General features: G+C 34.8%; 1 long non-coding RNA gene across 1 annotated transcript in view; it reads right to left on the reverse strand.

The window, feature by feature from the left end:
• Positions 1 to 14,515, reverse strand: part of LOC136028795 (uncharacterized) — a 75,340-nt gene extending 60,825 nt beyond the window's left edge. Inside the window, exon 1 of the long non-coding RNA XR_010617877.1 lies at positions 14,366 to 14,515. This is a non-coding gene — a long non-coding RNA (uncharacterized LOC136028795). The remainder of the gene's footprint in view (positions 1 to 14,365) is intronic.
• Between the last annotated feature and the right edge of the window lie 13,030 nt (positions 14,516 to 27,545).

Consider the following 27,545-nt stretch of genomic DNA (forward strand, 5'->3'; position numbering starts at 1 on the left):
ATTTTGTCCCAATTCTTTAAGAATGACCTCTGAATCACAAAAGCCGTAGAATAAATAGTTGGAATTACTAAAAATACTTTAGTGTCAAGAGCGATGTATTGTGGAGGAGACAAACCCCCTTATATACGTAATAATTTCTGTTCGTTTTAGGTTTTGACGCTGCTCTTTACTTCCATCTGAGTTTTTTTTTTAGTTTTTTTTCCATTATTGTTTTTTTAATAATGCTAGAAAATCTGGCGCCCTCTTCATGGAAATACTCTTTCTTCGTGTTAAATTCCTCCAAGGAAAGATTCTCCCACATAACCCCCTCCCCCCGACCCCCTCTTCAACGCAAAAAAGGCCCCTGAAAACGTCCGTACACTTCCCAATAATCATTACTATAGTAAACAATGGTCAAAATTTGTAACTTGCAGCCCCTCCTCTGGGGACTGTGGGGAATTAAGTCATCTCAAAGACATAATTATTAGGTTTTTCGACTATGCTGAACAAAATGGCTATCTCAAAATTTTGATTCGGTGACTTCGAGAAAAACTGAGCGTGGGAGGGGGCCTAGTTGAAACTTCTAGAGTAGGGTTTTGTGATACGCTAATTCTGACGGTGTGATTTTCGTTAAGATTCTATGACTTTTAGGGGGTGTTCCCCCCTATTTTTTAAAATAAAGCAAATTTTCTCAGGCTCGTAATTTTGAATCAGCTCGTAATTATACGGAGTAATTTCTGTTCGTTTTAAGTTTTAATGTCGCTCCTTACTTTCATTTAAAAAAACTTGTTTTTTTTTATTTAATTTCTGAAAGTTTTTGAATTAATGCATGTCTGATTTTGGCTCTCCGTACATAAATTACTAAAATGAAATTTGCATATTAATTCTTTTTTTGGCTAAATGGCTTTCTCTTAGTTTTGATCAGACGATTTTGAGAAATAAGGGGTGGGGAAGGAGGTATAGTTGCCTTCCAATTTTTCGGTTACTCAAAAAGGCAACTAGATCTTTCAATTTTTAACGAACGTTTTTATTAGTAAAAAAAAACGTAAGTTAAGAATTAACTTACGTAACAAACGTACATAACTTACGTAACTTACGTTACATTTTATCCCAATTCTTTAAGAATGACCCCTGAATCAGAAAGGCCGTAGAATAAATAGTTGAAATTATTTAAAAAAAATTTTAGCATAAAGAGCGAAGTATTTATCTCCTCCTAAATACCTCGCTCTTTATGCTAAAGCATTTTTAGAACCCTTCATATGCGTAATAATCTCTGTTCGTTTTAAGTTTTAATGCTTCTCCTTACTTTCAATTGAAAAAACTTTTTCATGTTTATATTTTCATTGTTTTTTTTTATAGTAATGCTAGAAAGTCCTGCGCCCTTTTCATTGAATTTCTCTTCCCCCATGAAATACTCCTCCAAGGAAAGATCCTCCCATATAGCCCCCTCCCCTGAACCCCACACCCAAACCAAAAAATCCCCCTGATAACATCAGTACACTTCCCAGTAACCATTACTGTATGTAAACATTGGTCAAAGTTTGTAACTTGCAGCCCCTCCCCCAGAGACTGTGGGGGGTAAGTCATCCCCAAAGACATAGTTATTATGGTTTTCGACTATGCGAAACAAAATGGCTATCTCAAAATTTTGATCCGTTGACTTTGGGAAAAAAATTATCTTGGGAGGGGGCCTAGGTGCCCTCCAATTTTTTTGGTCACTTAAAAAGGGCACTAGAACTTTTCATTTCAGTTAGAATGAGCCCTCTTGCAAAACTCTAGGACCACTTGGTCGATACGATGACCCCTGGGAAAAAAAAAACAAAAACAAAAAAACAAATAAACACGCACCCGTGATTTGTCTTCTGGCAAAAAATACGAAATTCCACATTTTTGTAGATTGGACCTTGGAATTTTTTCTATAGGGTTCTCTGATATGCTGAATGCGATGGTGTAATTTTCGTTAAGATCCTATGACTTTTAGGGGGTGTTACCCCCTATTTTCCAAAATAAGGCAAATTTTCTCAGGCTCGTAACTTTTGATGACAAAGACTAAATTTGATGATACTTATATATTTAAAATCAGCATGAAAATCCAATTCTTTTGATATATCTTTTAGTATCGAAATTCCATTTTTTAGAGTTTTGGTTACTATTGAGCCGGGTCGCTCCTTATTACAGTTCGTTACTACGAACTGTTTGACAATACTAGCTTTGCCTCGTTGGGAAACTACATTGTTGCTATATTTTAATTAAATATTTAGTTGGTATTTTGGTTAGGTTAGTTTATGTATTTAATATAATGCGGTCTTGGCGGCCCACCTTCAATAATTCTTGTTGTAGTTTTCATGATCTTGTTGATAAAGTGTTATATTTTCATCATGTTCTCTTTTATTTCATTAGCATTAACCAAACTTCACTTTTCGGCAAAACTTGAGTTCGGTGGCTATAAGAAACAAGTACCATGCGACGACTATATTTATTATCATTTTCTATTTATTTGTTAGCAAACGGGTCAGAAAAAAAGACACAACCGTCAAGTCTCCACTTAATACTAACAAAGCAAACGTAAACATTGCCACTCACATTCAAAAATAGCTCGCTCAATGCAAATTAGCTTAATGCAAATTAGCTCACTTATTAAGACCCAAAAAATATACAAACTATTAATATGATTTCTCGAAAAAAAGTAAAATGTCTTAATTTTTTGGTTCAGTGGTAGTTCTGGCCTCCTGGGGCGAAATGTTGATTACCCTCCCCCCTCCTTTGTATGCATAACGAGTAAGAAAAAAAGAGAGAGAAAAAAAATTGTAGGAGTATCACAATAAGGAACAAAATATATATATATATATATATATATATATATATATATATATATATATATATATATATATATATATATATATATATATATATATATATATATATATATATATATATATATATATATATATATATATATATACAAGAACAAAATATAACAAAATATTCTATTATTACATCAAAAAAGCAGTATATAATGGCCTGACTTTTCAGTTTGACATAATTTAAAATTTTTATACATAGAAAAGACTAATGATGCATATATAGCCACAACTATTTTAATTCTTGTTAATAATTACAATATAATCTTAACGAACTCATAATTCTGAGAATGAACCTGATCAATCAAGTGGCAAGAACACTATGGCAACTATGGAAACCAATGGCAACTATGTCTTATTAAGAAAAAAAAAGCTTTTTTTTTTAACTGAAAGCAAGGAGCGACATCAAACTTAAAACGAACAGAAATTACTCCGTATATGAAAGGGGGTTTTCCTCCTCAATGCCCCGCTCTTTACGCTAAAGTTTGACTCTTTCTCTTAACTCCACTTTTTAAAACATTAAAAACTTTAGCATAAAGACTTGCGGCCCCTCCCACGGGAACTGTGGGGGAGTAGCCTAAGTCGTCCCCTAAGACATAGTTATTAGGTTTTTCGACTATGGTGAATAAAATGGCTATCTCAGAATTTTCTTCCGGTGACTTTGGGGAAAAATGAGCGTGGGAGGGGGCCTAGGTGCCCTCAAATGTTTTTGGTTACTTAAAAAGGGCACTAGAACTTTTAATTCCCGTTAGAATTAGCCGTATTGCAACATTCTAGGACCACTGGGCTAATACGATCACCCCTGGGAAAAAAAAGAAAAGAAAAACAAACAAACAAATAAACACGCACCCGTGATCGGTCTTCTGACAAAAAAAATACGAATATCCACATTTTTGTAAATAGGAGCTTGAAACTTCTATATTAGGGTTCTCTGATACGCGTGCAATGTTGTGTTTTTCGTTCTTTGACTTTTAGGGGGTGTTTCCCCTATTTTCTAAAATAAGTCAAATTTTCTCAGGCTCGTAACTTTTGATGGGTAGGACTAAACTTGATGAATCTTAAATATGTAAAATCAGCATTAAAATTCAATTCTTTTGATGTAACTATTGGTATTAAAGTTCCATTTTTAGAGTTTCGGTTACTATTGAGCCGGGTCGCTCCTTACTACAGTTAGTTACCACGAACTGTTTGATATCTTGCTCTAGCACCGGGAAAAAACGCAAATTTATTGGGTATGCACAAGCAACTGATTCTCACCCTAAAAAAAATAATAATAATAAATGAAAATTGATCCTGAAAGAAAGTTGAAGGGTTAAAGGGAAGAAGAAGTTGATTGGGTTCCGCAAAGCTTCTTCATTGTCAGAGTCAAAGCAATAGCGTTGACCTCGTAAATAGCGACGTGTCTCCCGTGCATTATTCCTATCAATGTCACTTCAAAATTTTCAGACCAAATTTTAAAAAAAATTTTCATTTTTAACGAGATTATTTTCAATTTATTAATTATTAATAAATTGATTTCTTATTATTTACTAATGTGCTTCTTAAATTATCGGCTTTTTATGCTGATTTCAAATATGTAAGTTTCATTAAGTTTAGTCTTACCCATCAAAGATTAAGAACCTGAACAAATTTGCCTGATTTTTGAAAAAAGGCGATAGCCCCCCTAAGAGTCATAGAATCCTAATGAAAATTACACCATCAGATTTAGTGTATCAGAGAACACTACTGAAGAGACCTTAAGCTCATATTTGCAAAAATGTAGAATTTAAATTTTTGCCAGAAGAAAGATCATGGATGCGTATTTATTTGTTTGTTTGCTTTTTTTGCTGGGGTGATCGTATCGATCCAGTAGACCTGGTACATTGGGAGACAGCTTACTCTAACGGAAATTGAAAGTTACAGTGCCCTGTTTAAGTGACCAAAAAATTAGAGGATGACCACGCCCCCTCCCAAGCCTCTTTTTTCCAAAATCCTCATATCAGAATTATGGGTTGCTATTTTGTTCAGCATAGTTGAAAGGTCTAAAAACTATATCTTTACAGATAACATGACACCCCCCACAGAGGCCCTGGGGATAGGTCTATTGTTTGCGTATAGTATTTCTTATTGGGAAGTATCCATAAATTTTTTTGGGTGGGTAGGGGAGGACGAGTTTTTTGCTGGGGGACTTTGCACGTGGAGAATTTTCCGTGGAGAGGGGAGTTTCCATGGGTTGAACTTTTCAAGGCTTATTGTATACTTAGGAAATTTGCCAGAATTCCTACACAAAATTCCTTTTTAAGTCTTGCTTTTCATTGCCAACTCAATTTTACGCGTGGAGGTGTTAAGGGTAATTGTCCGGGATAAATTTTCACCAGGTTTGAATTGTCCAGAGGATATTCCCACGGGAAGGAGGATTTTTTTTCCGTGGAGTTGGAAGAAATTAAATTTAAAAAAACACTTTTTTTCAACTGAATACAAGGAGCAACATTAAAACTTAAAACGAACAGAAATCATTAAATATATGAGGAGGGTTGCACCCTCCTCGACATCTAGCTCTTTACCCCAAAGTTTAAATTGTGTTCCTATTCTTTAAAAACGGCTCCTGAAACACAGGGGTTGTTTAATTAGAACAATAAGTAGCCTTTTAAAAGTACCGAAAAAATTTAGCTTCAAGAGCAAGATGTTGAGGAGGGGACCCCCCCCCCGCAAATACGCAATAATTTGTGTTTGTTTTAAGTTTCAATGCTTCTCCTTACCAGTGTTAGATCTAGAAAAAATTTTGGGGGAGGCCCAATGTGAAAAGGGCACCAATGAGCGAAATCTTGTGGGGAGCCCATGTGACAAGGGTGGCAATAATTGACCAAATTGATAAACTTATTAAAAAAAAAGAGCAAAAAATAACAGAATAAGAGGGTGCAAGAAAAATCATTGGGGCCTGGAGTCCCCCTGCCTCCCTAGGTCCACCAGTGCTTCTTACTTTCAGTTGAGAAAATGTGTTTTCTTTTGAATACAAATAGGGTAAATGTTTCTGCAGTTTTAAGCGACGATACAATTTTGTTGTATGCAACTCATTATGTTGCGTTTCGGATAAACCGGAAAAGCTATCTTACGGATAAACCGGAAAGCACATCATCCTGTGAAATTACAAGAAAACTATTTTCCAACATAGCATAGACCAAAAGAGTCCCAAATTTGTTGATATATTTGGTGTTTTGGCTGTAAAACACTAATTGAGTGCGGCTTTATTGTTACTGCAAATGGGGAATAATCTTAACCATTAATGATGGTTGTAAAGAGCTTACCATTGACAAACTACCATAGGAGGAATAAAAATTCACAAAAATGTAGGGAGGCAAGGATTTTTTTTTATTAAGAAGCAAAAAAATTGTTTATCAAAGTCTAGGGGGGGTAATTTTAATTTGTTTGTAAAAATACCAAAAGAGGTATTTTTTTCCATCTGGGGGCCATGCCCCTTCCCCTAACTAGCACTCTTGAACTTCAGTTCTCATCATGGTTTTCATTGGAACAGTCTATATAATGAACGGTCTATGATGAACAGTCTATGAACATCATATAATGAACAGTCTATAAAGTTGAAACTTTTAAAAAGAAGAACGTTTCATTAGGTTCTGCATTGAATATTTTGTTTGGTTCATCAAATAGACTAATAAATATTTATTAAATAATTAAATAAATCGACTTCTTAAATCTCTCTCAATGAATAATTTAAATACAGTCACGCATGGTTCGTTAAGTTGACTTTAAGAATAAATGTCAACATGCTCTTAACCAGATCATAGTTCATAGCCTCTTTATTACGGTCAAGGGTGCTGTGACAAAGCACTTTCATTCAATGCGGCTGAAAGTAATCAGAATCGGTCATTTTTTCAACGTGATGGAGCAACGTAGAAAAAGGGGATAGGTGTGATACCAAAAAGGGGATGGGTGTGATACCAAAAAGGGGATAGGTGTGATACCAAAAAGGGGATGGGTGTGATACCAAAAAGGGGATGGGTGTGACACCAAAAAGGAGACAGGTGTGATACTAAAAAGGGGACAGATGTGATACCAAAAAGGGTATAGGTGTGACACCAAAAAGGAGACAGGTGTGATACTAAAAAGGGGACAGATGTGATACCAAAAAGGGTATAGGTGTGATATCAAAAAGGGGATAGTGTGAAATAGTCATCAAAATGACGCATAACAATGCTTTTTGAATAAAAGGGATAGCGTATGATTCAAGAGTCCAATTTCTTTATTTCACTACATAAAAAACATAATTATTTTAGCCTCCTTCCCGACAAAAGGCTCAATGGGCTGTAACGTAGGAACACAATAATCAAACAGTTCGTGGTAACGAACTGTAGTAAGTCAAACAGTTCGTGGTAACGAACTGTAGTAAGGAGCGACCCGGATCAATAGTAAACGAATCTCTAAAAAACGAAATTTTGACACCAATCGATATATCAAAAGAATCTGATTTTTATGTTGATTTTAAATATATAAGTTTCATCAAAAGTTTCATCATTACTCATCAAAAGTTACGAGCCTGAGAAAATTTGCCTTGTTTTGGAAAATAGGGGAAAACACCCTCTAAACGTCATACGATCTTAACGAAGATCACACCGTCGCATTCAACCTATCAGAGAACCCTACTGTAGAAGTTTACATCTCTTATCTACAAAAATGTGGAACAAAAGACCGATCACGGGTGCGTGTTTATTTGTTTTTTTTCCAGGGGTGATTGTATCGACCAAGTAGTCCTAGAATGTTGCGAGAGGGCTCATTCTTACGGAAATTAAAAGTTCTAGTGCCCTTTTTAAGTGACCAAAAAAATTGGAGGGCACCTAGGCCCCCTCCACGCGAATTTTTTCATAAAGTCAACGGATCAAAATTTTGAGATGGCCATATCGTTCAGCATAGTCGAAAAACATAATAGATATGTCTTTGGGGCTGACTTACTCCCCCACAGTCCCCAGGGGAGGGGCTGCAAGTTGCAAACTTTGACCAGCGTTTACATACAGTAATGATTATTTGGAAGTTTACAGACCTTTTCAGGATGATTTTTTGGTTGGGGGGGGGGGTTAGGGAAGGGTCTATGTGGGAGGATCTTCCCTTGGATGAATTTATCATGGGAGAATAAAAATTCCATGAAGGGGGCGCAGGATTTTATAGCATTATTTTAAAAACAAAACAATGAAAAAATAAATATGAAAAAGTTTTTTTCCACTGAAAATAAGAACCAGCATTAAAACTTAAAACAAACAGAGATTATTACGCATATGGGGGGTTCATCTCTTCCTAGATACCTTGCTCTTTATGCTAAAGTATTTTTATTAATTTCAATTATTTATTCTATAGCCTTTGTGATTCAGGGGTCAACCTTAAAGAATTGGGACAAAATTAAAGCTTTAGTGTAAAGAGTGAGGTATTAACGAGGGGGCAAACGTCCTAATATACATAATAAAAATATACGAAAATAGAAATTCGCTACGTAAGTTAATTTGAAGTTATGTATATTTTTTACTCATAAAAACATTCGTTAAAAATTAAAATTCTAGTTTCCTTTTTATGTAACCGAAAAATTGGACGGCAACTAGGCCTCCTCTCCCACCCTTTTTCTCAAAATCGTCTGATCAAAACTAAGAGAAAGCCATTTAGCGAAAAAAAAAATTAAGACGCAAATTTTATTTTAATTATTCATTTGCGGAGAGCCAAAACAAAAACATGCATTAATTCAAAAATGTTCAGAAATCAAATAAAAAACAAGTTTTTTTAACTGAAAGTAAGGAGCGACATTAAAACTTAAAACGAACAGAAATTACTCCGTGTATCAAAGGGGCTGTTCCTCCCTCAAAGTCCAATTCCTTACACTAAATTCATTTAGTGTTTAATAAAGTAGAATTGAGAGAAAGAGTAAAACTTTAGCGTAAAGAGCGGGACGCTGAGGGAGGAATAGGCCCTTTCATACACGGATTAATTTCTGTTCATTTTAAGTTTTAATGTCGCTCCTTACTTTCAGTTAAAAGACTCGTTTTTTTATTTAATTACGCAGAAAATGACTCATAAATGTAAATAGCGATTGTACAAAGAACTCAATGATTTAAAAAAAACACATTAGATTGGACTGGCAGAAAAAACAAATTATAAAAATAATCTAAAAGACTAACTGATGGAAAAGATAAAAAAAGAGCAAACTTATATCATCAAATTCTTTTTATCTTTTGAGGACCTAGGCAAATGACAATTTTAAAAGCCCCAAGAACATAAAAATTAGACATTTTTGCCCCTTGTACCTAAGCAAGGTTTATTCATATCTGAAAACCATGATTTTCTAAGATTTTACTTTTGCTAGTAACATTAGTAGCAGCAGTAATAATAGCAGCAGTATAGGTACATATTGTCTTTTCGTCAGTTGAACATCCCTCACATTCTGCTCTGGAAGTTTAATCTTGATACGCTAAGCCGTTCCAAAAATATTGCTGATATGTCTATATCAGCAATCTATGTACATACAGTCTGTTTTATTTTATTTCTACTTTCCCCTCAACATTTTCTCGGATTTATCGTGTTTTGATTTAGTTCAATACTCCCATCAACATTCTCTGAAAATCTCACATGAATACCTTTCGGTTTTGGTTTTTTTTTTAAAGTAAAGGTCAAACATATCCACCATTCTTAATAACATATAAATTATGTAAAAAATGGACGTATTGCCTAACTTACAGCCATAGGCTGTAGGAAAATTGACATCTCCAAAGATATCATTATTGGAACTTTCAACAATGCTTTCGGTTTTTTTTAAAGTAAAGGTCAAACATACCCACCATTCTCAATAACATATACATTATGTAAAAAAATGGACGTATTGCCTAACTTACAGCCATAGGCTGTAGGAAAATTGACATCTCCAAAGACAAAATTATTGGAACTTTCAACAATGCTGAACAAAACAGCTGCCTCAAAATTTGGTTAGATGTGTTTTGGAAATGATGGACGTCAGGGGAGGTCTGGTTGCCCTCCAATAACTTTAGACTCGTAAGAAGGGCACTATAACTGTCAATTTTCAATTCAAAAAGCCTCGTCCAAAGTTTGTACGACCAACCACCCCATAAGAGCTTTAAAAACCTTTCGACTCTTAAAAGGGAAATAGAGCCTTCTATTTTCAATTCAATGATCCTCCTCCAAAGTTTATATAGCCACCACTTCCATAAAACCTTATATGCTTCTGAGGATATAACTTGCAATACTCACTCCCCAGGCTCTGGGGGGCTGTGTCAATCCCGAAGGTGTTGCTATATGATCTTTGGACAATTTTAAAAAAATGACTATCTCAAAATTGCTTTCAGATATATTTTGAGAAATAGGACGTGGGAGCGGGGCTAGTTACCCTCCGTTTCATTTTTGACTCTTAAAAAAGGCACTACAACTTCTAATTTCCAATCGAATGAGCCTCTCCCAATCGAATGAACCCTTGTCCCCAGGCTATGGGGGGCTGTTTTGCGCCGAAGGCCTTTTTGTAGGACCTTTGGACTGTTTTCTGAACAAAATGGCTTTCTCCGAATTTTTGTCGAATGCATTTTGGGAAAAGAGGACTTCACGGGGGAATTAATTGCCCAACGATCAATTTTCACTCTTAAAAAGGGCACTAGATTTTCTGATTTCCAATAAAATGAACTCCTCCAGGGTTTATACGACCGCTCTTTCAATAAAAACCTTATATGTCAATAATGGGCAACTAGTATAACTGATAGCCCTGGGGGCTGTGGGAGGTTTTTCACCCCCAGAGACATAATTAATTTACTTTTCAACTATGCTGAACAAGATGGTTTTCTCAATGTTTTGAATAGATGTGTTTAGCGAAATGATAGTGGTGCGGGGGGGCTGGTTGCCCTCTAATCACTTTTGACTCTGAAAAAAAGAACGGGAACTTCCAATTTCCAATAGAATGATCCCCTTTCAAAGTGTCTACGATATGATAATAATAGGCAATTATTATAACCCAAAAGACATATTCCCAAAGACATAATCACTGTACTTTTCAACTATACAGAACAAAGATGTTATCTCAAAATTTTGATTTGATATGTTTGGGGAAATGGTTGTGGTGGGGGCGGGGGGAAGTTTGCCCTCCAATCATTTTTGACTCTGAACAAGGACACTATAACTTCCAATTTTCAATAGAATGAGGTTCTTTCAAAGCTTTTAAGACAAATTCTTCTATACAAAGTGCCTTGGCCAACAAAAAAAAACTAAAAAAAGGGAAAAAATCATCGCGCCCACATCACTCTTTACTTTGGTAGCGCTATTGTGCTGCCGAAGATGGTAAGAATTATGCTTTCCTATTGTTTATCTAGGAAAACACTGAAACTCAACAATTATCATGTTTTTATTTTCAGTTATTTATCAGGTAATTATCAGGCTTTAATCCCAATATTTTTTTTTATGAATGATTTTACGTCAATGTTAAGACATTTTACACCCAAATTCCAACAAGGTTTCAAAGTAAACATGTTCACCTTTCAAACAGTTCGTGGTAACGAACTGTAGTAAGGAGCGACCCGGCTTAATAGTAACCGAAACTCTAAAAAAATGGAATTTTGATACCAATAGTTACATCAAAAGAATCGCATTTTAATGCTGATTTTAAATATATAAGATTCATCAAGATCAGTTATACCCATCAAAAGTTACGAGCCTGAGAAAATTTGCCTCATTTTAGAAAATAGGGGGAAACACCCCCTAAAAGTAATACAATCTTAACGAAAATCACACCATCAGATTTAGCTTATCAGAGAACCTTATTGTAGAAGTTTCAAGCTCCTATCTACAAAAATGTGGAATTTCACATTTTTTGCCAGAAGACAGATCACGGATGCGTGTTTACTTGTTTTTTTGTTTTGTTGTTGTTGTTTTTTTTTGCCAGGGGTGATCTTATCGACTGAGTGGCCCTAGAATGTCGCGAGAGGGCTCATTCTAACGGAAATTAAAAGTTCTTGTGCCCTTTTTAAGTGACCAAAAAATTGGAGGGCACCTAGGCCCCCTCCCACGCTCATTTTTTCCCAAAAGTCACCGGATCAAAATTCCGAGATAGCCATTTTATTCACCATAGTCGTAAAATCTATTAACTATGTCTTTAGGGACGACTTACTCCCCCGCAGTTCCAGTGGGATAGGCTGCAAGTTACAAACTTTGACCTGTGTTTACATATAGTAATTGTTACTGGGAAATATACAGGCGTTTTCTGGGGGATTTTTTTGGTTTAGGCGGGATAGTTGAGGGTGGGATTACGTGGGAGGATATTTCCATGGAGAAACTTCTCATGGGGGAAGAGAATTTCAATGAAGGGGCGCAGGATTTTCTAGCATTATTTGAAAAAGCAATGAAAAAATAAATACGAAAAGTTTTTTTCTACTGAAAGTAAGGAGCAACATTAAAACTTAAAACAAACAAAAATTATTACGCATATAAGGGGTTTACCTCCTCGTTATACCTTACTCTTTACGCTAACGTATTTTTAGTAATTTCAACTATTTATTCTACGGCCTTTGTGATTCAGAGGTCATTCTTAAGGAATTGGGACAAAATCTAAGCTTTAGTGTAAAGAGCGAGGTATCGACGAGGGTTGAACCCCCTCATATACGCAATAAAAACATACGAATATAGAAGGTCGTTACGTAAGTTAATTCGTAAGTTACGTATTTTTTTACCAATGAAAACGTTTGTAAAAAATTAAAAGTCCTAGTTGCTTTTTTAAGTAATCAAAAACATGGAGGGCAACTAGGCCTCCTCCCTCGCTCCTTTTTTCTCAAAATCTTCCGATTAATTGCAATTAATGAATACGCAAATTTCGTTTTAATTATTTATGTGCGGAGAGCCTAGATCAAAACATGCATTAATTCAAAAACGCCCAGAAATTAAATAAAAAAACAAGTTTTTTTAAATGAAAGTAAGGAGCAACATTAAAACTTAAAACGAATAGAAATTACTCCGTACATGAAAGGGCTTTTCCTCCTCAACGCCCCGCTCTTTACGCTAAAGTTTCTTACTGTTTTAAAAATAGAGTTAAGAGAAAGAGTCAAACTTTAGTGTAAAGAGCGAGGCGTTGAGGAGGAAAAGCCCCTTTCATATATGGAGTAATTTCTGTTCGTTTTAAGTTTTAATGTTGCTCCATACCTTTATTTAAAAAAAAACTTGTTTTTTTTATTTAATCCATTAGAAAAGATGGGTCAAAGGAGCATGTGGTCAAGGGACGCCTTTATTCTACGGCCTTTGTGATTCAGAGGTCATTCTTAAGGAATTGGGACAAAATCTAAGCTTTAGTGTAAAGAGCGAGGTATCGACGAGGGTTGAACCCCCTCATATACGCAATAAAAACATACGAATATAGAAGGTCGTTACGTAAGTTAATTCGTAAGTTACGTATTTTTTTACCAATGAAAACGTTTGTAAAAAATTAAAAGTCCTAGTTGCTTTTTTAAGTAATCAAAAACATGGAGGGCAACTAGGCCTCCTCCCTCGCTCCTTTTTTCTCAAAATCTTCCGATTAATTGCAATTAATGAATACGCAAATTTCGTTTTAATTATTTATGTGCGGAGAGCCTAGATCAAAACATGCATTAATTCAAAAACGCCCAGAAATTAAATAAAAAAACAAGTTTTTTTAAATGAAAGTAAGGAGCAACATTAAAACTTAAAACGAATAGAAATTACTCCGTACATGAAAGGGCTTTTCCTCCTCAACGCCCCGCTCTTTACGCTAAAGTTTCTTACTGTTTTAAAAATAGAGTTAAGAGAAAGAGTCAAACTTTAGTGTAAAGAGCGAGGCGTTGAGGAGGAAAAGCCCCTTTCATATATGGAGTAATTTCTGTTCGTTTTAAGTTTTAATGTTGCTCCATACCTTTATTTAAAAAAAAACTTGTTTTTTTTATTTAATCCATTAGAAAAGATGGGTCAAAGGAGCATGTGGTCAAGGGACGCTTTCTAACTATATAAGGAGCATGTGGTCAAGGGATGCTTTCTAACTATATAAGGAGCATGTGGTCTAACTATATAAGACTATTACAGTGATAAATAAAATTCTTGTTTTTTCCTCTGTTAATAAGCTTTCTCAATTTTACTTGCTATAGGACAAAAGTTACTTTGATAGTCAAACAGTTCGTGGTAATGAACCTTAAGTAAGAGCGACACGATTCAACAACAACTGAAACTCTAAAAAAAACAGAATTTCTATATCAATAAATATACGAAAAGAATTGGTTTATTATGCTAATTTCAAATATAAAAAGTTTATTAAACTTAGTGTCAACCATAAAAAGGTACGAGCCTTAGAAAGTTTGCCTGATTTTCGAAAAAGGATGGAAATACCACATAAAAGTCGAGGAATGTTCATGAAAATTAACCACCAGATTCAGCATATTAGAAAACCCTGCTGTAACCATTGCAAACCAATTAACCACAAGTAAACTAGGAATTTGCAGCACTAAAAGACATAAATTCGACATTGCAAACTTTCAAAGAACGTGACAAACAAATATACAAACTTGTTCGATGATGTTCCTCGGGATTCGAATCGCATATTTTAGGTATGAAGCACTAATTTATTTGTTGGTGACAAGATACATTCAATGTGATTAGAATTGATTAGTATTTTAAAAAATATGCTGAGTTTTCGTGTCCGTGCACTTCACACCCTATTTAACAACTGCAAACAACATTTTCGCTATGAGGAATGTGTTCAAGAAATCAGACAAAAGAAGAATGAATGGTATGGTTTTGAATTATGTCCCTTAATAATTGCCCTTGTTGAGATATAATTATGTACAGCGATGTAAAATTCCTTAACCTTTTTTGGTACGAACTTTTGATAAATTGCCAGTAATTGTCTTCTTTTTCTAGGAGTGAAATCTTAACGAAGTGGAAATAAACTAAATCATGGCCTATTTCAGCAATCTTTTTTTGTTGTTGATATATGTGGGTAGTAATTTTGTAGAATAGAAACGCAAATACCAACTACCTATCATTACTTTATTACAATTTACGCGTTCTTGTGCCTCGTTATAAGACCAAGCTTAAAATGAAATCTAAAATATAGTAAAAAGATAAATAAGATTCAAAAATGTTTAAAAGCAAGGATCAAATTGTTGAAGAAAAGGTAGTGTAGTTTTATCGAACAAAACGAATGAAATTATAGAATTTCCCTTTGATAATTGGATAACTTTCGTACTCGAAACTCATAACTGCTACTGATATTAAAAGACAGCATAAATACTAAATAGTGGCTAAAATTTGGTTCAAAAATAGGGCACATCACTGAAGTGATATGCCGTATTATAAAGGGAAAGGGAGGTTTCCCTTTACGTCACAGCAATAGCTTCAGTTGCTATCACAGCAAAAATACTAAAGAAGGCGGAGTCATAAAGAAAGCTGTGTGACTGATGTGCCCCAAAAAGTTTTAATGGAGAGCATAGGAATTGTCGCTACTGTTTGATATGGATGTTGTGTACTGAAAAATTGTCGAAAGACTAAGCTGTAAGAAGGCAAGATAACTGCATAGATTCTTACTCCGCCCTGTTGTTCTCAGACTAATTATATTTACTTCCTCCCATGAAGCTTCTCCTTCCTTTACTCCTTTTATCTTAAAAACTCTTCCCACCCTACTACTTTTCATTTCGCCCGTCTGGATTTCCAAGAAAACACAATTTTTGGTCACATTTTACGTACTACCCGTGCAATGTGACCAAGCATAAATTTTAGGGTCGCATAATTTCAAATAAAAAATCCAACGGCAAAAATCATTTTATAATACTATTTTTATTGAAATAAAGTAGAGGGTGCAGTTGGCCAAATTTTGTTAATAAATGAATATTCTGCCCAAAGGTTGGATACAGGGGGCGCTAGTTAAGATTTTGCCCCGGACACATGAGAGGTTAGAACCACCACTGACTCAAAGACAGTGGGATCGTGTTGTATTTTCGAATGATTGACTGTTTAATAGACAAGTTCTCAGCAAGAACCTAGAACCATTTACTTTTAATACCCCCTGGAAAACATTTAGCATATATTTTTTTCTCAACTTTGCAATGTCTGAAGTTTTAGGACCATGGCTTATATAAGTCACTGAGAGGATCTTAATTTCCTAAAATTAGCTCGAAGACTTGTCCAAACTTTTTGACTTTTTCAAACTTTTCAACTGAAGAAATACATTATGCGATTTGGCTATTTTACTTTTTGTAATTTCACTGCAATAACTATCCTTACTCGTTACCTTGATAAGTAATGCCATTAACTTAATCAATCTTTTAAGTGCTTGACCTTACCTCCGCGTCCAAATGTGTCCCTAATGTGGTCAAAGGAATCTTTTTAACATATAGCCGTTCAAAAGTACCGTAATATTGCTGCTAAGACTTCCAAAAATTCATTTATGCTACTAACATTTTTACCTATTATTAAATGCTAAAAAAGTTTTTTTTTTCAAATGAAAGTAAGAAGAAACATGAAAACTAAAAAAAGAAAATTTTCCTGTATATGAGGGGGGTATCAAAAGTAATCAAAATATGTATCAAAAGTAATAATTCTTTGTAGGCTTAAAAAAAAGCTTGTGCACCGACAATCGTGATTAGCTCCAAAGTTTTGAATGTAGTTTTTCGATAAAGGACAGCCTAGATTGCAAGTGATATTTTGGTTGGACTTCCATAGAAAATTTTTAGTACCACATTTTGTCCTAAGGTTCTTGCGCTTCATAACCTTGAAGTTAGTGAAGTTACAACTTGAAATGTAACCATAGAGGACAGCCTCTATTGCAAGTGACATTTTGGTTGGACTTTCATAGAAAAGTTTTAGTAGCTATGTGTTAATGATCAGTAATTAACGCGGGATTATAGCCCATTCCACATTTTGTCCTAAGGTTCTTGCGCTTCACAACCTTGAAGATGGTGAAGTTACACAGTGAAGTGTAACCATAGATGACAGCCTCTATTGCAAGTGACATTTTGGTTGGACTTTCACAGAAAATTTTTAGTAACTCTGTGTTAACGATCAGTAATTAACGCTGGATTATAATCCAATCCACATTTTGTCCTTATGACAAAATGTCATTTTTTCATATGACGAAATGTCATAATGACAAATGAATGTCATAATGAAACGTCACAACCTTCATAACATTCTTACGCTTTATAACCTTGAAGTTAGTGAAGTTACAAATAAAGTAGTGGCTGCAATAAAAGTCATCCTTTTAATTAATTTTTGATAATTTAATAAAATAATTTTTGATATCTAACATTTTAGGAAGGGGACTAGGTAGCAGTATTTGTAGAAGGGTTGCAGGTACTGGGTACAGACCTTTTAGACCTTATGGTAGACATACACGTTGAAATTTTTCATTCAGATGGCTTTTGCCGTTTGGCCATGTACCCCATATAGCCGTTTTGCCAATGTATGAAACACCTTCAGACCGACATCTCTCAAATAACAAACCGATATTTTGGAATTTCCAGCTTATTACTAATATTCTTTATTTGTTTTACCTATTTTGATGTTTTATTTCGTTACTCCATTTTCTCCGTCCTTGCATTGTTTCCTATTGACTTACCTGCCAATGAGTACACTTTAAAACTCCATCAGGTGAAGTCTCAATCGTATAAGAAGATTAAAAGCTCATGAAGAGCCATAAAATTTCAATACTAAATCAATGAAAAAATCCTGGCTCTAAAAATCCAAAATAAAAAATATGCAAAATACAAAAATCCAAAATAAGGCTCTAAAAATAAAACACAAAAAGATAATCTCTCGCTGAAATCGCTGTTTGAGCTTTCCTGGTTGGTTTTTGCTTTCAGATTCTTCTCCAACTTGCTTCCGCCGCCTTATAGGAATCTATTCCGTTCGGTAGCCGAACAGCATCTCCCAATTACAAGACTATCAAACAGTTCGTGGTAACGAACTGTAGTAAGGAGCGACCCGGCTCAATAGTAAACGAAACTCTAAATAACGGAATTTTGATGCTAAAATATACATCGAAAGAATCGGATTTTTATGCTGATTTCAAATATACAAGTTTCATCAAATTTGGGCTTTGTCATCAAAAGTTACGAGCCTGAGAACATTTGTCTTATTTTAGAAAATAGGAGAAAACACCCCCTAAAAGTCACAGAATCTTAAAAAAATCCCACCATCGCATTAAGCGTATTAGAAAACCCTATAGCAAAATTTTCATGCTCCTATCTACAAAAATGTGGAATTTCATATTTTTTGCCAGAAGACAAATCACGGGTGCGTGTTTATTTGTTTTTGTTTTTTTCCCAGGGGTCATCGTATCGACCAAGTGGTCCTAGAATGTTTCAAGAGGGCTCATTCTAACGGAAATAAAAAGTTCTAGTGCCCTTTTTAAGTGACCAAAAAAATTGGAGGGCACCTAGGCCCCTCCCACGCTCATTTTTTCTCCAAAGTCAACAGATCAAAATTTTGAGATAGCCATTTTGTTCCGCATAGTCAAAAACCATAATAACTATGTCTTTGGGAATGACTTACTCCCCCACAGTCCCTGGGGGAGGGGATGTAAGTTACAAACTTCAACCAGTGTTTACATATAATAATGGTTATTGGGAAGTGTACAGTCGTTTCCAGGGGATTTTTTTTGGTTTTGAGGGTGGGGTTGAGGGAAGGGGGCTATGTGGGAGGATCTTACCTTGGAGAAATATGTCACGGGGGAACAGAAATGCAATGAAAAGGGCGCAGGATTTTCTAAAATTACTGTAAAAAAAAACAATGAAAAAATAAACATGGAAAAATTCTTTCAATTGAAAGTAAGGAGTACCATTGAAACCTAAAACGAACAGAGATTATTGCGCATATGAGGGGTTCTAAAAATACTTAAGCATAAAGAGCGAGGTATTTAGGAGGAGTTAAATACCTCGCTCTTTATGCTATAGTATTTTTAGTAATTTCAACTATTTATTCTACGGCCTTTCTGATTCAGGGGTCATTCTTAAAGAATCGGCACAAAACTTACGATTTAGTGTAAAGAGCGAGGTATTAACGAGGGTACAAACCCCCTCATATACATAATAAAAATTTAAGAATATAAAAGTTTGTTAGGTAAGTTAATTCTTAAGTTACGTATATTTTTTACTAATAAAAAAATTCGTTAAAAATTAAAATTTATAGTTGCCTTTTTATGTAACCGAAAAATTGCATGGCAACTAAGCCTCCTTCCCCATCCCATATTTCTCAAAATCGTCTGATTAGAACTAAGAGAAAGCCATTTAGCCAAAAAAGGAAAATCAAACATGCATTAATTCAAAAACGTTCAGAAATTACATAAAAAAACTAGTTTTTCTAACTGAAAGTAAGGAGCGACATTAAAACTTAAAACGAACAGAAATTGCTCCGTATATGAAATGGGTTGTCCCATTTAAAGCTTTAGCATAAAGAGTGAGGGATTGCGCAGGGGACAACCCATTTCATATACGGAGCAGTTAGAGCAGTTTTCAGTTAGAAAAATTAGTTTTTTTATGTAATTTCTGAACAGATGATTACAGATCCATATTCGACATACGCCAACTGTGAGGTCAGATTTTTCGCCTGAAATCATCTCCGCTAAAGCTTACAATACCCTACAACTTGAACTGATAGGTAGGAGCTCCCTTGGTTCTTTCAAAAAGAGAATAAAAATGATCTTATTTCAAAACAGTTTAAACTGATCAAAGAATTTAAATAGATAAGAGATTTTTGCCTTTATCGATCTTTTTTGTGTGGGAATTGGAGCGGTTTGCTCCTGAATGAAAAGGTGGGGACTTGTAAGGATGATTCTGTTGGTAGGGGCCATGGTTGTATTGAGAAGTGGAGGGAGAGCAATAGTGTGTAATTAGTTTTGAGGCGATAAGGGACGCAGCATGCATTTTTGCATAGAGATGAGAGATTATGTATGTTATGACTGCTATAATTTTCTAATAAACCCGAGTGAACTGAAAAAAACTGAACTGAAAAAAAGGGTTAAAATACTTTTGTTGACACACTTCAAACTTATATCCATGACTCCTTGGTTCAAGGGAATTCCAATGGACAAAACAACACTTTTATTCACGCAATGAAGTGCCAAAATATCTGTATGATCAATTTTGTGCTGACACGGTATCTGTTGCAGAAATTAAATTTGGCTGTATTGATTCATGACGACCAAAAATGGGCATAAAGTATTTCTTAGTCTCAGATGTACTTGAAACATACAAGACAGGGTGACTAGGCCAAAAAGCCCTCAACGAAGCCAAAAAAATTTGCACAAAAATTAGTTGTAATGATTCGTCGCAATGGCAAATAGGCCCGAATTTGTTCTGTACGATTGGCTTGAAACTCAAAGGATAGTTTGACTAAGCCAAGGGCTTGAACGATTGGCTTGAAACTCAAAGGACAGTTTGACTAAGCCTAGGGACCCTAAATGAAGACAAACTTAACAAATCATTTAGAACTTTCGGAAAAACCTTAGAACTTAAAAAAAAATTGTTATTCTAACTAGACTGGCATTGTGTTTCAGGAGTTGTTCTTGATTAATTAGAAAAATGAGTCAAACTGTAAAGTAAAGGGTGATCTACTGAGGAGGAGGCTAATCCCCTCATATATCCTATAATTTCTATTTGTTTTATATATTAATGTTGCTCTTACTTTTATACTGATACTGATAAAGATCAGTTTTTTTTATTTAATTTAGTAAAGAGCGAAACACGAGCCTTAATAATTGAAATATTTAAAAAAGCGCCTTGAAAGGAACTGTCTAACGGTAAAAAAAGTAAAATAAAAAAAATAAAAAAATAAAAATTCAAATTTGAAACTAATTCAAAAATGCAATTTTGATTAATCTTAATATTAAAAAGTTGTTGCAAAAACGAATTTACGGAAATTTCGCGAGAAAAAGCTTAAGAACCTCTTGAAAATGACATTAGATCAAATAAAAAAGTTCAGCTCCAGAATCATCCTGATCGAAAACCCTAAACAGGAGAATTGCAGCGAGGAAAATCCCCCACCTTTAGCAAAGAGGAAAATCCCTTTTTTGCGTGGGAAGTATTGGCGTGTCTGCCTTTTTCTCCTCTTTTTTCTATTCAGAGGGAACATTGTATCAAACCAGTGGTTGTAAGATCTTGCAAGAGGGCTCAAAACCTTAACCAGGGGCTTACAATCTTACTCGTCAATCATTCTCCTCCCAGTCCCCTTAGTAAGTGGTAAAAGCAGCCTAATTAAAAAATCACATTTATTCATTGCAATAACAAATAAATAGAAAGTAGAAACAATAGGGAAAATCTTTTCAAGACAGGGAAATCATTTCTGTGAATATTTCGGTCCTATGTCCAAGGACCGTCTTCAGCACAATACGAGAACGAGAGAGAAAATATGTATATATAAATAAACTTACATTAAATTGTGAGAACTAAAACTAATAATGTTTTTTAAAACTTTTTTAAAAACAGCTCTAGCATCGTTACTTCAACGAAATTCAACCAGGACTGACAAAAAGAATGAAGTGAGAATATAAATTCATACAAACTAAAGAGTTTAGTTTGAAAGAGCATTTAATCACTTTCTTCTCTTTAGCTTGAATGAATTTATATTCTCACTTCATTTTTTGTCAGTCCTGATTGAACTTCGTTGAAGTAAGGATTTTTGGGGTTTATAATTTGGTTTTGTGTTTTTAGTAAAGTGCTAGTTTTAAAATTTTTACTAACATTGGAAAATACCCCGAGTCGGTTTATTTGAGATTATATAAAAAGAACAAGCTTTTTTTAACGGAAAGTAAGGAGCGACATTAAAACTTAAAACAAACAGAAATTACTTCGTGTATGACAGGAGCTGCTTCTTCATCAACGCCCCGCTCTTTGCGCTAAAGTTTGACTCTTTCTCTTAACTCTACTTTTTTAAAACAGTAAACAACTTTAGAGTAATGAGGGTGGCGTTGACGAGGAAGCAGCCCCTTTCATATATGAAGTAATTTTTGTTCGTTTTAAGTTTTGATGTCACTCCTTACTTTCCGTCAAAAAAAACTTGTTTTTTTCATTTAATTTCTGAACGTTTTTGAATCATTGAATGTTTTGATTTTGGCTCTCCACAGATGAATAATCAAAAGGAAATGTGCAAATTTATTTTTTTTGGCTGAATGGCTTTCTCATAGTTTTGATTAAATGATCTTGAGAAAAAAGGAGCGGGGGAGGAGGCCTAGTTACCCTCCGATTTCTTGGTTACTTAAAAAGGCAACTAGAACTTTTAATTTTTTACGAATGTTTTTTTTAGTAAAATATATACGTAACTTACAAATTAGCTTACGTGACGCAAATCTGTGTTCTCATGTTTTTATTACGCATATGAAGGGGTTCACCCCCTTGTCAGTACCTTGCTCTTTACACTAAAGTTTAAATTTTCCCAATTTCTTAAGAATGACCCCCTGAATCACAAAAGCCGAAGAATAAATAGTTGAAATTACTAAAAATGATTTAGCGTAAAGAGCAAGATATTAAGAGGAGGTGAGCCCATCATATGCGTAATAATTTCTGTTCGTTTTAAGTTTTAATGCTTCTCCTTACTTTCAGTTGAAAAAACTTTTTCATATTTATATTTCCATTGTTTTTTTTTAATAATGCTAGAAAATCCTACGCTCCCTTTATGAAAATTTTCTTCCCCCATGATAAATTCCTCCAGGGGGAGTTTTCCTAACACATCCCTCTCTTATAAGCCCCCCCACAACCTAGAAATCCCCCTGAAAACGAATGTACACTTCCAAATAATTATTGCTATATGTAAGCACTGGTTAAAGTTTTTAACTTGTTACCCCTCCCACGGGGACTGTGGGGGAGTAAGTCGTCCCCAAAGACACAGTTATTAAGTTTTTCGACTATGGTGAACAAAATGGCTATCTCAGAACTCTGATTTGGTGACTTTGGGAAAACAAATAGCGTGGGACTAGGTGCCCTCCGATTTTTTGGTCACTTAAAAAAGGCACTAGAACTTTTCGTTTCCATTAGAATGAGCCCACGCGAAAGATTCTATGACCATTGGGCTGATACAATCACCCCTGGGGAAAAGAAACAAATAAAAAAAAAACAAATAAACACGCAGTGTGATTTGGGTTCTGGCAAAAAATTACAAAATTTCACATTTTTATAGATAGGAGCTTGAAATTTCTACAATAGGGTTCTCTGATACGCCAAATCTGATGGTGTGATTTTCCTGAAGATTCCATGAATTTTATGGGTTGTTTCCCCCTATTTTTCTAAAATGAGGCAAATTTTCTCAGGCACATAACTTTTGATAGGTAGGACTAAACATGATTAAACTTATATATTTAAGATCAGCTATAAAATGCGATTCTTTTATTGTAGCTATAGATATAAAAGTTTCATTTTTTAGAGTTTTGGTTACTATTGACCTGGGTTGCTCCTTACTACAGTTCGTTACCAGGAACTGTTTGATAGTTTTGTAGATACATCTTGCTTATTCTGCGAAGTAATTATTTTTATTCGTTTTAAGTTTTAATTTCATCAATTATTTCCACAAGATCTTTACTATTTTCAAATTAAAGACTTAAAAATGTGGTTCAATCCCGCTTTCTAGGGCTGTAATGAAAGAAAGGTTGAAATGGTTAGGCCACGTTCTGCGGATGAAGGTTGACAGATTGCCGAAGATTGTCCTTTTTGTCCAACCGTCTGGAACAACAAGGAAAGCAGGTCGTCCTCGTCTGGGGTGGGACGATATCATAACTAAAGATCTAAAGGAAATGGGAACTTCCTGGGAGGGTGTAAAGAGAGAGGCCTTGAATAGATTAGGTTGGAGAAGGAGCGTGCGTAGCTATGTTGGCCTCAGGCAGCTTGCTGCTGCAGTGAGTTATTAGTAGTAGTAGTAGTAATGGATGGCAATGAAAAAAAACAATGTGCATGAAACAAAAAGAAAATTAGTATACTTCTTTGATTTTCAAAGAAATCTGAAAGTGAACTTCCTTAAAAGCAACCTTTTGCTTTGATAAATTATTGTTTTACGCTTGCTATTGAACGACACATAACTAGTGATTTATATTTGGGTGAGGCATTGATTGGTCCAACAGGTCTGTTCAAATTATATTTGAAGTCGCCTTATTATTTAGTAGCAACTCATATCCGTAAAACTAGCACTTAAGTTTTAAAAAGACGTCAACCAATCACATATACACGAATTCTTCCGGGGGGAATATACGTTAATGACTGGCTTGACGTAGGTCTCTTCACTTAGGGTAGTTAGCATTGAGGGTAGTGTCAGCCTCCTCCATCCCGTTTCGACCATGGCAAGCATTTGCGCTTCGTTCGGTCTGATATTTACCATCTTCAGGAACTTGGACAGGTTGTGTGATCATTTTTTATTCAGTCAGCTGCGAGGTCCGTTAATATATCGGATGAAGCGTTTCTTAAGTGTACTGATCTCTTGATATGGGAAGGCTAGACCCAGGACGTGTAACTAGGTTCCAACTTCAAATAATCTAAGGCCTTTCTATATCTTAAATCCAAGGAAAAAAAAAAACTCAGCAATAAAATCGATTCTCTGTGTGTGGCTCTGATAGTTGAACATCCGTTTAAGATGTTCTGTCAATCGAAGTTTTTGCATTGCACTTAATGAATGCTACACTTAATCTTTTACAATAACATTATATCGTGATGCGTATGTTATAAAATGACACGACACATTTTTTATTCTCTAAAACTAAAAGTTCAAGGTAAAAAACATAACACTCTAAAATAGGAAGATGAACGTGTTTGATTAGAATTGTAGCTATTCATGGGCAACTATCCATTCAAATATCAATTTAGGGCAATTATCATAGCAGAGGCTGAGAACTGCTAAGTTCTATTTGTGTGTCTATAAATCAGTTTCAACAAAGGGCAAACAAAAGTACGTTCAACTGATTAATTTCCGAAAAATAATCCTGATTTGCTTATGAAATGTTCAAATTAGTTGCAATATAATTCAAAATCATAAACATTAGGACATTATAAAAAATGCAGGACATGTAACTATTTTATGACCGATTGTCTATTCAGTTTTCAATTTAAAGTAATTATCAAAGCAGGGGCTGAGAATTCTTTTTGCAGATCTATAAATCAGCTCCAGCAAATGGGAAACAGAAGTATATGCAACTAATTTATTTCCAATTAGCATTCCTGATTTACTTATGAATTTTATTTATTAGTTATTATAATAATAATATTAATAATAGTTATAATAATATATTATAATAGTTATAATAATATATTAGATATAATAATAGTTATAGTAATATTAGTTGCAATGTAAATAATTTGCTGCAGGATATTTTAAAACATTTTTGTATTTTGCATGATCAGAGAAGAGTAAGTATAACTTTTTTTTCAATGTGTTTGTGCTGTTGCATTGGTGATTTCTCTTTTCGTAATAATATTATAACGGTAATTTCATAAGAATTTTATTTCTAAAAATATTTTTGAAAATGGTAATAATCTTCTGTCTAAAGGATTTTTTGGGGTAATTTCGAATGAACTTCTTTTGCCTTCATTAGTTTCAGAATTTAATTGTGCAAAAAACTTTTAATTTCTTTATTTCGTTATTTTAAGTAATTTGCGATGTCTTCATACTTGTCTAACTAAAAGAGTCAAAATATCCTTTACACTTCGTAATTTTCAGTCTGCAGAATCAGACCAAAAAAAAAGAAAAAATAACAACAAAAGGAGCTATAAGGGGTAATGCCATCCAAAGATTAAAAAATTCACAAATAGCTACATCTAGCGGAAACATTTCACTGAATTTTCAGTATGTTAAGAAATATGATCAGACTCAAGAACCAGAGGATTTCTTGCTCACCCTCACAGAATAAATGAAAATTTGACCTACAACTAGAGTGCCTAAGGCACTTGCGTTTTTTAATCTTTGGATGGCATTACCCCTTACAGCTTCTTTTTCTGTTTTTTTGGTCTGATTCTATAGACTGAAAATTACAAAAGATAAAGAGTACTTTGACTCTTTTAAAAAAAAAAAGGATACGGCATTAGACTTTACAGTCCCTACCAGCGGTGCTGATCTCCGTTTCTTGGCCCTTCAGCCAGGAAGTGCAATGGGGGGCTGGGGGCCAACCATCCTGTGCTTTCGCACACCCTTCCTGTTTACCTTCCCCAGATTTCTCCAGGTACCCATTTAAAGCTGGGTCGACTCTGGCTAAGCTTACAGAGTCACGCCACTGACTCCCGTCCCAAACTGAACAATTGGGTACACTGGGATTTGAACCCGCGTCCTATCAGACAAAGGATCCCAAATCCAGCGCACCAACCGACTCGGCTAGGACGGCATTTGACTCTTTTAGTTACACCAATAACCATGATGACATCGCAAATGACTTCAAATACCGAAGTAGAGGAAAACTGTTTAAGCAACATGGTCATCTGGGTGACTTTGTTACTGTTTCGTTTTTGGGTTACACAAGGCTTTGAAGTCATTTTGCTTAAAGAATGTTCAAATTTAAAAAATTTCAATTTTTGGTTTGGAGAAGGGTCGCGAGAAATTCGTACCTTCAGGAACAATTATCCCTAGTTTTTACCTTCTATTCTTCTTGTTATGGGTTGCCTAATCTTGACCATCTGGTGCATACAACTTGTTACATTACACGTTGTACAATTAAATTCACGTGTGGCACACTTCCACTATATTCTATCTCTTTGCACCACACATGAAATCCCTCCATCAAGGATGGCAGTTGTGAAATGAATTCCACGACAGTGGATAGCCCTTTGGATTGCACCCTGGTTGGTTACAATGAGCTTTGGTCGTGTACGCAGCTTCCTGACTGTAGTCATGAGGTACTTACCTATACAGGGTACTTTCTTACCAGTCGGTTTTCTCTCTGATAAGGTTAAGGCCCATTCATAACGGAATTTTACTGATACAGAGATTTAGTCACCAGCGAAAGGAATAAGTACATCCAGTAGTAGCATTGAATATTATAAATATTTTAATAAAAAAATACTGAATTATTAAATACATCAGTGCCGGCCCATAAGTATTACGCTTTCTGCCAATTTTTCATGTGGAGATATTCTGCTGGAATTATCCACGGGCTATTTTCCGCGTATTTTGATTTATGGGGAATAATTCCCGCGGAAGGGAGCATTTCTGGAGTGATCGAGAAACCGATCAGATATTAAAGTCTTATCCAAATGAAAGAATGCTAAGAATTTTTCAGGCTGAATCTTTCACAAGCAATTTTACATCTGAGATCTGGGATTTTGCTACGGTAGCTAAATTAGATGTGGTTTAGCTAAGATATTTTAAGCAAATTTTGGGCTTGAAGAATTTATTTAGTTTAATGGTAATGAAACGATGTTTGGGGCTCTTCATTTTAGGGAGTGTTAGATTGGTTAGTAGGGCAAATCTAGTTAGAGCAAATCAAAATTCATATAGAATTTGTCGAATAGAATACCAATCGAAAAATTTTGCAAAAAATCTGATTGGCTCAAAGAAGCGATAGTTACATCTCAATATAAGTAAAACTTCATTGTGAATGGACGCTTTGACAGGCAAAATCCGGAGAGGGGGTTATCTCAACCTTCTTTTGTTGGGGCTTCAATTAAATACTCTTGAACAGTTATTGTACTTTTTTGATAATATAAAACACGAAATATCGATGAAAAGACGTAGAACACTGATATATAAATTATACAATTAAGTTATGTAGGGTATGTTTCATACAAC

The sequence above is a fragment of the Artemia franciscana genome, chromosome 7 (assembly GCF_032884065.1).
Source record: "Artemia franciscana chromosome 7, ASM3288406v1, whole genome shotgun sequence".
In the NCBI taxonomy this organism is placed as follows: Eukaryota; Metazoa; Arthropoda; class Branchiopoda; order Anostraca; family Artemiidae; genus Artemia; species Artemia franciscana.